This window comes from Hoplias malabaricus, chromosome 4 (assembly GCF_029633855.1).
Source record: "Hoplias malabaricus isolate fHopMal1 chromosome 4, fHopMal1.hap1, whole genome shotgun sequence".
NCBI classification, from domain to species: domain Eukaryota; kingdom Metazoa; phylum Chordata; class Actinopteri; order Characiformes; family Erythrinidae; genus Hoplias; species Hoplias malabaricus.
Genome location: NC_089803.1, coordinates 4,908,381 through 4,920,202, shown reverse-complemented (window position 1 = coordinate 4,920,202; position 11,822 = coordinate 4,908,381). Strand labels below are relative to the sequence as shown.

General features: G+C 39.4%; 1 pseudogene; it reads left to right on the top strand.

Moving 5' to 3' along the window:
* Positions 1-10,362: 10,362 nt before the first annotated feature.
* On the top strand, positions 10,363-11,124 carry LOC136695146 (immunoglobulin kappa variable 4-1-like; annotated as a pseudogene).
* The last annotated feature ends 698 nt before the right edge of the window (positions 11,125-11,822 follow it).

Genomic DNA, 11,822 nt, shown 5'->3' with positions numbered 1-11,822 from the left:
CAAACAACTGATCTCTACACAGCATTTTACACACACCAGTAAAGAGAGAGAGAGAGAGAGAGAGAGAGAGAGAGAGAGAGAGAGAGAGCAGTGAGGTGTAACTCAGATTTACATGACCAGTCCTGAGTCGTCCTCTTTCTCCCAGAATAGAGCAGCACCTTCACCAGATGTTCAGCTTCATTTAGTCAACTTGTCCGACTTGAGGGTTCTCAGACTTATGTAACAGTAAAACCATAAGCCATATGAGTCAACTCAGGTCAAATGTATTTTAATATCACTCCAATGACACAGTTTACAGTACACAGTGAAACGACACAACTTTCCTCCAGGACCGACAAACACAGAACATCTCACACAGGGCTAAAGTGCACAAGGGGAACATGTGCAACAACACTAGATGCTAGAGGATTGCCTCATGACAAGCATCTGGAACACTTCATGATGATGGGAGTGAGTGCATTGGGGCAGTATTCACTGAGGCAGAACACAGGAGACATCATTGACACGAGGATGATGGTGGTTGGCTTGAATCACGTTGGGATGATGGTGCTGCTCTGGGAGGTGTTGAAGATATCAGTGAAGATATGTTAGCTGGTCTGCACATCCTCTGAACACTCAGCCATGAATGTAGTCTGCTCCAGCAGCTTTTCCTGGGTTCATTTTACATAGAGTTTTCCTCACATTAACTCTTCATTGGGAGGAGGGGTGGTCTTCCTCAGCATTGTGTCGTTCTGCACCTCAAACCATGTGTAGAATTTGTTCAGTGCATTGGGAAGGGAAGGATCGCTGTCCAGATGGAGACAGAACTGCTCTAATCACCCAGCACTGACTCTACAATCCAGCTTTACATTGGATACAAACACCTCCTGCTCCAAACACACCACTCTCTTCAGTCTTTACACACACTATTTCTGAACTAGAACACATTATCAATGGATTCTGCAGCTATTATTTAATGGAAAACACTCCCAAACTGTAGAAGCTACAGATCCTTAAACATGCATTATAGTTTAACTCAAAAGAGCCCAGACCCAGTTCACCATAAAACCAAACAGTGATCACATAGAACATTTTTTTCATGTTTCTTGCTGTAATCTGTAATTAATTTTGGGTTGAAATCACAATATAAAAATCATCACAGTAATTATTTTCTAAACTTGTATTTGCACATTTAGTCCTTGAAAAGTAATCAGAGTGGGTCGTACACTATGTAACACAGGACAGGTGATATTTCCACTGTTAGAAGTTTTGGAACACACCTTTTATTAACACAAATACCCTTTTAAAATAAGCATTTCTATGGTCTCTATGTATTCACCAATCACACAGTCGTTCTGTAAATGAGGTCAAACAAACACAAATTCACAAACTGTCACATGGCTGCGTCCAGGATGTTCAGTAAATGTCACTTAGGGACGTCATGATTTAAAATGAAGGTGTTGTTTATTTTCAATGTTGTGAAGAAGATGATGAAGAAGACTTTTTTGCTGACACCATTCTTACGTTGTGTAAGGATAAAAAATAAAAAGGTTTTATTACAATGAACAGAACAGCATTTAACAAGCACCAATGGACTGCTTGTTGAGAAGTTTAGTGTTATGACCTTAAATGAAATAAAAGCGATTTTATGAAGACCATTTGCACCAGTTATTCAGTGATGGTAAAGAAGAAGTAACAACTCCGGGGGTGAGACTAAAAATAACTAAAAATAAACAAGATCAATTAACTCACCTTATTCCCAAAATAAAATTACAATAACTACCCATCCTCTGTACTCCAAAACCAGGAGAAAAGGTATCAAAAGTTAAAGCTAACACGAGTACTCTACAAAGATGGGTAGGTAGGACTGGTCTGGTCGGTAGAAGGACTAATGGCACAAATGCGAACACTGGAACAGCCTCTTCCTTCTGTCGTCATGTAGTGTATGTTGTGTATACACTGTAGTGTTTCTATATGATTATATATAATATATATTTATATATTGTATTTGTAGTGTTTGACCTTATTCAAACCCGTTCTGATTACTGACGTTTGACTAATGATAATAATTGTTATTGTTATGATTGACTTAAATAACAAAAACATTAACAAGTAGTTAGAGAGTGAATACTGTCATCGCTATGTAAGTTCTTCAGGATTTTCAGACTTTTAATGAACAGACTCCACACACTGTTATTTCAAATAATGGAAATATTTTATTAACAGAAAAGAGACTATTTACTAGACATAGCACAACCTTAGGAATTCTCAATAGATCAACGCAGGTCAAACTGGTTCGAATTTAAAGATAGGCTAGGCGATATGACTTGACTAATGTGTTGCTAAATGAGATTTAATTAATGTATAAATTTATCAAGAAACTTAATTAGGCATCAGCTTCTGAAAAGTGAGTAAAGTTTGCTTGCTTACTCTTTTTGCCTTTTATCACCGAGCCGTCGGGTCCCGCAGTTTCAATCTCCGTTCTCCGGGTCTTTGCTTATTATCCTCCCTGTGTCACTGAAGGTAGGCTCGCTGGAAAGGGTATTCCTTCCAGGTTGAGTCAGACACTCTTGGCCTTAGACGGTGTGACGTCAGTCGGGGGATTCCCTTCACGGAGAACTGCTGGCCTGGTCGGACTGTCCCCGGAGTGAAGGGGGCGTCTCAGAGTCGTTCACTCGTTACTCGAGTCCCCAGAAGCGATGCCCTCAGGGTATAAGACAGGGTATAACGCTAACATATCTGCTATCAACTAATCTCAGGTGTGATAACTTATTCTGGCCAAAATAAGTTTCACCTGCTTTGATCAGTCGTGAGATTAAACTTAGATTGGGCGATAAAACATAAACACAATTAAACAAAGATTACTTAGAGTTACTCGACGTTACGTTGTAGTTTCTGTATCACACTGTTAACTAGCACAAGGCGTCCCTTGGAGCTGAGTGCGGTCCTTAGAGTCTTTGATGAGTCGTTCCAAGGGAGAATGAAGAGCGTCGCGCTTGAAGAGAGCGCAACGTGAGAAGGTCGCTGGAGAGCGGAAGAAGAGCTCTGGGAAGAGCGGAAGAAGAGCTCTGAGAAGAGCGGAAGAAGAGCTCTGGGAAGAGCGGAAGCCAAGAGAGCTAAGAGCGGAAGCAAGAAGCGAAGCGGAAGCGAGAAGAGAGCGACGTGAGTCGGGCACTCTTTTTTCAGATGTGGCGCGGTCACGCCCATTTGGGAGGTATCCTTTCTTTGATTGGATCCTGGGTCTGAGGCTCACGTGACTTGTTTCACGTTTCAGAGAAAGAGAAAAGATTCACGTATACACAAAAATTACTTATACATACTTGTGGTATAGCATAATGAGTGTCCTGGATTATTAATATCAAACTTCTACATATATATATATATTGTGGGTATTTTACGATTACATCCCACTACAATATTACTGAGGACAACAGAGAGTGACATTCATACATATTGCATAAACATATTTATAAACATTCAATTAAGTTCTTTATGTATTTAGACGGCCGCAGGGCGAAACATGATTTCGCAACTGTCCACTTGGGGTCGCTGTTGGTCCATGCTGTTCGTCCTGTGCGGATGGGTTTTCAGGAGTTCAGGGCGAGGTCAATCCTGTTGGCCATCTGTGTGATCTTGCATACGATAAGGTTTCCCACCTTGACGCCGAGAGCCATAAACTAGGTTCATTAATTCTGGTCTACACTACTTTGTTTGATCTCCTTTTTGCCTAAAAGCATCATAAACTGGCTTGTTATCTTTAGAGGAGGGGGTCATAGACAGGCGTCCTTTGATGCAGACCTTAGGTGTGTGTGTGGGGGAGTGCAGAGTCTTTGCACACACGCAGTCTGTGGAATGTAGGGTTCTGTCCCAAGAAACCCTTATTCAGAGTGGAGAGTCTTTTCATTCAGAACTTTTCATTTCTTTATTCGATCCATACTCCACTACAGTCATCTCCCCCACTTTTATCGTTGGAGGGCCACCTACCGCAACCAATCAGAATACATCAGACTGAGATCTGGGAGGATGACAGAAAGAGAAAATATACAAAAAAATGCAGAGCTATTTCTACATTCTTTGATCCCTTTTTATGATGAATATCCAAGTCAAAATCTTGTACCAACAAGGCCCATAGCATTAATCGTTAGTTTGAATTATACACGTGATTCAAATACACCAGAGGATTATGATCAGTATACATTACAACTGCGAAGGGGCTAGAACACAGATTAACCCAAAAATGTTGCCGAGCCATCAAAAGTGCATGGGCCTCCTTTTCAATTGTGCTGTAATTCAATTGATGTTTCACTAACTTCTTAGAAAAATAACACACAGGTTGCTGTAATCCCAGCTCAGTTTCCTGCAACAATACTGCTCCAAACCTAGTGTGACTAGCATCCACCTCTAGCTGAAATGGCAAAGTAAATTTTGGAGCAGTTAACACAGGAACATGGCATAACAGTGCCTTTATTGAATTAAAAGCATGTTCACAGTAAAGATGTCAGAGGTAATGCAACATCAGAAAAAGTTTTACAAAAACCGGATAATACCCAGCCATGCCAAGAAAATGATGTTCCACTTAAAACTTGGAATAGGAAATCCCATGATGGCAGATATTTTTGAATCAATAGGACGCACCTGACCCTGTCAAACCTGTTTACCCATGTAGGTGATAGTAGCTTTTCCAAAGCCACATTTTGCAAGATTTAATGTAAGTGCTGCTGCGTTTAAATGACCAAATACCATTTTCAACGCTGCAACTTGTTCAGCCCAACTAGCAGAATAAATCACCATCCAGATATGCTTCACAGTTGCTTACACCAGCTAAAGCATAGTTTATTAATCACTGAAAAGAGGCAGGAGCATTCTTTAATTCAAAAGTCATACATTTGTATTTTTAAATGAGAGGTGAGAGGAACTTGCCAATAATCTTTAAGAAGGTCTAATTGTGTTACAAATTGCACTGAACCTATATTATCAACACAATCATCCATTCCTGGAAGTGGAAATGAATCTGAAACAGTAACAGCATTTCATTTCCTAAAATCTGTACAAAATCTAAATGTACCATCCAGCTTTGGCAGTAAAATACAGGGTGATCTCCAAGCACTTAAACTCGGGACCACAAAACTGTTTTTTATTGAATACTCCGTCTCCTCGCACATTATAGTACATTTCAATGGATTAACCTGATATGCATGTTGTTTGATTGGAGGATGGTTATTCACATCTATATCATCTGCAGTACAGTGGTTGTACACTGGAATATCTGAGAATAGAGCCACACGATCCCCAATCATTTGAACAATATCCCGTTGGGCTTCACTAGACAAATGCTTTAAATACTCTTCCAAATTTACCAAAATCTCAGAGTTTTGTAGTCAAGGACACACCAAAGGAGAATGTTTTAAGGTTAAACCATCTATTTCAGGACTATGTGTGGTAGGGGTTACTGATACAACAGAGGACATAGCAACACATTTGGTCTCTTCCCAAGGGATATAAAGTTTCAGTATGTTAACATGACAATCACAGAATTTACATCTTCATTCCGGAGTGTGTACAACATAATCCATCTCACTCATTTTTTTTTTTTTTTTGTTTATTTCCTAAGGACCCATAAACTTAGCTTGTAGTGCAGAACCTGGAGCTGCCAACAAAGCTAAAACCTGATCCCCAGATTTAAATTGCCTACAAGATTTCTGATCATAGCAATTTTTTCATTTTTTTCTGAGAGATCAACAATGTGTTCTTAGCCATGGAATAAGCTTGACGCAAGCATTATCGAAAATCACTAACATAATCCAGCATGTTTTAGGACATGCCTGGTCTGCCTGATCAGCCAGAAATTGCTCTTTTAATAATCTCAAAGGTCCACGAAAAAGTGCACGGAAACAAGGTCAGAACGACTAAAACCTAAAGACCACAGAATGCCCTCATCCCAATCACAACCTGATTCCAGACAATATTTTCTGAGCATAGATTTCAAAGTTTGATGGAAACACTCAACCACTCCCTGGGACTCTGAATGGTAAGCACTTGATACATTATGTTTAATAGACAACTGTTCCAAAACTTGACAAAACACACATGACATAAAATTAGAACCTTGATCTGTTTGAATAAATTCTGGTAAACCAAAAGTTGAGCTAAACCTTACTAAAGCCTTGATGATACCATTTGAATGTACGAGCACAATGGAAAAGCTTCTGGATAACATGTAGCAATGCACATCAACGTCAATAAATACTGATTTCCAGATTGTGTTTTAGATAGTAGCCCTACACAATCTAAAATTATTTGCTGAAACTCATTACAGGTATTGGATAAAGTGGAGCAGGTGGAATACACTGGTTAGGCTTTTCTACCATTTGAGAGATATGGCATGAATGGCAAAATTTTGAAACATCAGACTTCAATCCCGGCCAATAAAAATATTTTACAATGTGGTTATATGTTGTCTTTATGCCCAAATGAGAGGACAAACACTACTCATAAGCCAGACTAAATATCTGTTCTCTATAAGCTTTAGGAACTACAACCTGATATGCATAATTCCAATCAAAATCACCTGGATTTGATGAGCTCCATTTGTGCATCACTACACCACTATCCAAATCCACCACTATCCACTATCCAATTAAACTCACAGGACTATAAACACTAGCAGAGCACTGAAGCATGGGCTCATGATGCAAAGTGGACCCTCTCTATGGAAATCATCTTTCTAACAACACTGAGGAAAGATCATCATATTTATTTGGGTTGAGGAAACAATGATAACAATAAAAATCTTTGATAACACTTTATTTTAAGGGCCAATTCTTAAAGGTTGATTAACTATTAGCAAGCAGTGTATTAACAAGCAATTAACAGTCACTTATTTCAGATTAATATTATTTGAAAAAGAGCATATAAACTTGTTATAAATGTATTAATAAAATGTGATGAATACTGGCAACTAAACACACATTCAGAGTAACCACTTTATTACAGTGATATTTATTAAGCTGCATTTAATATTCAGTATTATTGTAGATATCAAGGAGCATATTGTGTGTTTACAGCAGTTTCTTTTATCTTCATGATGCAAATGTCACTGGCCATTAGACTAAAAATCTTTAGTTAGCAATTGCAAAGCTAAGTTAGAATGTACACATTCTGAATTATAAGCACTTATTAATGTTGTGGAAGTAGTTCATAATGAGCAACCTACATTAATGAAGTAGTTATTAAAGAAATTTAAGAAAACTTCAACTAGTTCAAAATGCTGCAGCCAGGGTCCTCACTAAAACTAGAACATTTGAACATATCAGTCCAGTTCTATCATCACTTCATTGGCTGCCTGTAAAGTAGACAACAAAATTCTGTTACTAACATATAAAGCTCTACATGGGCTCGCTCCTGAATACCTTCAAGATACTATTTCATATTATGAGCCTCCACGTTTACTCACATCACAGAATACTGGATTTTTAATTGTTCCCAGAATTCAGAAGGCCTCAGCTGGGGGAAGAGCCTTTTCTTATGAAGCCCCCCAACTCTGGAATGATCTTCCAGAAAATGTACAGGAATCAGACACAGTCGCAATCTTCAAATCTAGGCTAAAAACTCATTAGTTTAGTTTATCTTTTGGTAGTTAATGCTCCCCCATAGATAAAGGCGGCAGATCCAGGGGGTCCATGGACACAGGGAATTATAGTAAACTGAGACGCTGGTGTCGTCCGCCGCTTCACGTGATCACTCAGGTTTGTTGACGGTGGAGCGGAGGGATGCCAGTGTTTCAGGATGCTCCCGTGTCTGTGTGTCCTTCTGGTTCTCTACTTTTAGTTAAAGCTGTCATAGTCAGATCTGCTGGGGTCATTAGCCACACTCTGTAAATGTTCACATTTTCTACTTTACAAACACCAAACAGTTCAAAACTAATTCCATCCCTTTACCTTTTTCTGAGTAAACGACTGCTCACCTGTCCGTCTGGACACTGATGGATGACTGTCGAGATCCTCCTCCACGCTTCAGATCAGCTACCCACACTCCAGCAACCACCAAGTGCCTTGAAGTTGCCCCTACACTGAAGTTCTCATGGACTCCTAACTATTATCACCAGTAGATTGACCAGAGGAGGATAGGTCACCCCTTGTGAGCCTTGGTTCCTCCCAAGGTTTCTTTCTCAGCTGAGGGAGTTTTTCCTTGCCTCTGTCGCCCCCTGGTCTCGCTCACTTGAGGTTTTTTACATTTCATGTCAAATCTTTGTCTTACTGGAATTCTGTGAAGATGCTTTGTGACATCATCAGTTATAAAAAGTGCTATACAAATAAATTTGATTTGATTAAAGACCATAGAAGACCATAACTACAGTTTTACTAATTCACCCTTTATAACTATACACTTCCTGACCTGCTCTTTTTTAAATGGTTTATAGTGACTTCTGATCAACAGGACACCTGAATATACACTAATCCTACCATGTACAAGTACTGCAGATGAGTTCATTTACTAGCAATGACTACCACATTAGACCAGTCTGGATTTAAATATTTTAACATGTTTATATTGTAGGATCAGCATGTCATATCCAGACAGTTGAGGTCTGCTTGGAACTGAACATTACAGCATAAAGGTTTAGGTCATCACTATAGAAACAGTTAATAACATATTTATACTTAAAATATATTAAATAAATACACAGCATTTTACAAATTTGTGAGTGCCCACAACTGATGTGTTACTCTTGTTGGTTATGGTTATTTCCTTATTATTAGTGAGTTAACTGCTTGCTAAAAGTTAAATAACCGTTAAGAATAAACCTTAGAAATAGTGTAGCCAAATCTTGTAGCTCATAAGAACCTGTGGTGACATATTTGTCACAAACATTTTGAGGTCTGGAAACTTCCCTATACAGCTTTATCCTTGACTATATTTTATATGCATATGTTATTAAGTGTGTGCAGCACATAGAAATGTCTTAGAAGGGAATGTTTAGGTTAAGTTCCTGAAAGTTAGAGAGCAGCTATAATACTTTTAGTGTCCTCAGTCCCAGAGCAGGGAATAATGTAAACAAGACACTATACCATTACCTTATATCGACACAAAATAACCTATATAAACAAGTGGCCTTTGGTGTGAAGTCAGAAGTGCATTGGCTAATGTGACAACCCTCATATGTTCTACCTTTTTTTGTGTTTTCTCTTTCTGTCATCCTCCCAGAGCAGGTGGCGCTCTAACAATAAAAGGGGGAGAGATGATGGCAGAAGGAAGAGGTTGTTCCAATGATCGTGTTTGTGCTATAAGTCCTCCCAATGACCAGACCAGTCCTACCTACCCATCTGTGTAGAGTACTGTGTGTTAGCTTTAAGTCCTTTAGAAAATTGTTAATAATTCAGGGGCGAGTGCTCATTATTGGCTGATGATTATCATATTTTTATTCTGAAAAACTTCAAAGAAACGTGACCTTAAGCTTTTTTTTTGTATCCTCAGCTGATGGAGCGTCAGGTTTTGTCGTGGGACCCTGAGTTGGTCGCAGGTGTTGCTGTGGGCGTGGAGGAAGCAGAGGCCGGTGCGGAGGCAATGACTATGGTTTCAGCTCCTTCTCCTTCTCAAAGAATAGATCCTGCTAAATCGTAAATCTTCATTGATACAAGAGAGCTGCTTTGTTTCAAGGATTTGGAACTTCTGATTGAACGAGAGAAAAGGGAAACACAAGGTTTGAAAGTGTGTGAGTTGGAGCTACAGCACCTTCACAGAGGTGAACAGATTGCTCAGCTACCATCCTCCCTTGTGCAGCAACCTGAAATTCAACCTGCTCCCGTTCCTGTCCCTGTGTTTTCTCCTGCTCCTGCTTCTGCAGCTTCTGTGATTTTGATATGAGTAAATGCATTTGTTTAGTTCCTCAGTTTTGGGAGTCTGAAATTGATTTGTATTTTATCACATTTGATTGTGTGACTACAGCTTTGTGGTGGTCATTGTTATTGCAATGTAATTTAGTTGGTAACGCTCAGGTCTTTGTATTAAAGCATGGGGTATGACTCTGTGAAAGCTTCTGTTTTACGAGCTTCTGTCATAGAGTCACTACTTTCAGCAAGTTGAGAGAATTGATTTTAATGGAAGAGTTTAAAGGTAGTTTGTCAGAGAGAATTGTTAATTTGAATGAATGAAAGGTTTCGTCATTAGCTGATGCTGCTGTTTGCTGAAAAAGTTTCGACACATAAGTCAGCTTTTTCATCATCAGCACAGTGACAGAGTCTGTACATCACAGATTGCTCCAGTGACTAGAGCTCAACATATTAATGCACAGAGAACAGATTCTTCATTAAAAAACATTAAAGAGATTTTTTTTTGTTTTAAAAGGAACATCTTGATAAACATTCTACAGCTTTTTAACACTTCATGACTGAGAGCTGCTGCCCCACAAACTTCACCCACAGCAACCATGACTTTGGTCTCCATCTTCATCTGGACACTGGCGCTCTGGACGAGAGGTAACACACACTGACCTTTCTAGAAGAGTATATGTTTGGTGTAAAATTAGAGGTAACATAACTGAAATGTATATTTGTGTCTGATATAATTTGTGTCTGATATTGTATTTGAATCTCATGGTTTGCAGTTACAGTGAACACACATATATATAATTTTTAGTGATAAAAATAAGTACATCTGAGTACATATTATTCGACAAGCAAATGTAATTAATCGCTATTGTCCAATTATCGTCTTTGGGTTCCTGAAAAGTACTTTATTATTATTATTATTATTATTATTATTATTATTAATATTCATATAATAATTTATTTATTCTATTTTTATTTACTCTTTCATTTAGGATCCAGCGGTCAGGTGACTGTTACTCAGACTCCAGAAGTGAAAACTGTTTCTACAGGACAATCAGTCACCATCAACTGTAGAACCAGTAGCCGAGTTTTTAATGGTGACTTTCTTGCCTGGTATCAGCAGAAACCTGGAGAAGCTCCTAAACTCCTGATCTACTACGCTAACAGGAGACAGTCAGGTATTTCAGATCGTTTCAGTGGCAGTGGATCTGGATCTGACTTCACTCTGACCATCAGTAACGTCCAGACTGAAGATGCAGGAGATTATTACTGTCAGAGTTGGCATGTTATCAGTGGTAGCAATGTGTTCACACAGTGAAATAGAGTCGTACAAAAACCTCCCTCAGTCAGAGACTGCACAGAGACTGCACTGCTGCAGCTGCACCCTACTGCAGGTGCTGAGGGGGAGGATGATACACACAATAACACACTCTGTGGAGGAGAGACACACACCTCACTAACACACACCTCCACACACAATAACACACTCTGTGGAGGAGAGACACACACCTCACTAACACACACCTCCACACACAATAACACACTCTGTGGAGGAGAGACACACACATCATTAACACACACCTCCACAGGTCCATTCCCTCCAGCTTGGGGTCCATGCTGTCCACTCCAGTCCAGGTCGACACAGGGGACGTCAAATGGCTGATCAGTTCATTATCGTTCAGATGTCTATCACCACCTACTTGTGCACTGTCCTATAATCAGTGTACAGAACTTACACAGCTCCAACACCTGGGCTCCACACCTGAGCACCACAGCTACTGATAATTAATCTAACTTCATGTCACACTGCTCTCTAATGAGAGGAGACTGATCAACATTTCCTCTCACTCTCTAAACTTACACAAGAATTTACAATATAATCAACTCAATCAGAATCAAACAGTCCATGTCCCGGTCCCATCTGACCTTTTCTGATCCCTCATCACCACCTATAGGTTGTTTACAGATGACATCATGTCACTGCCTGATCTGCAGATGGAGGACAGGAAGTGATGT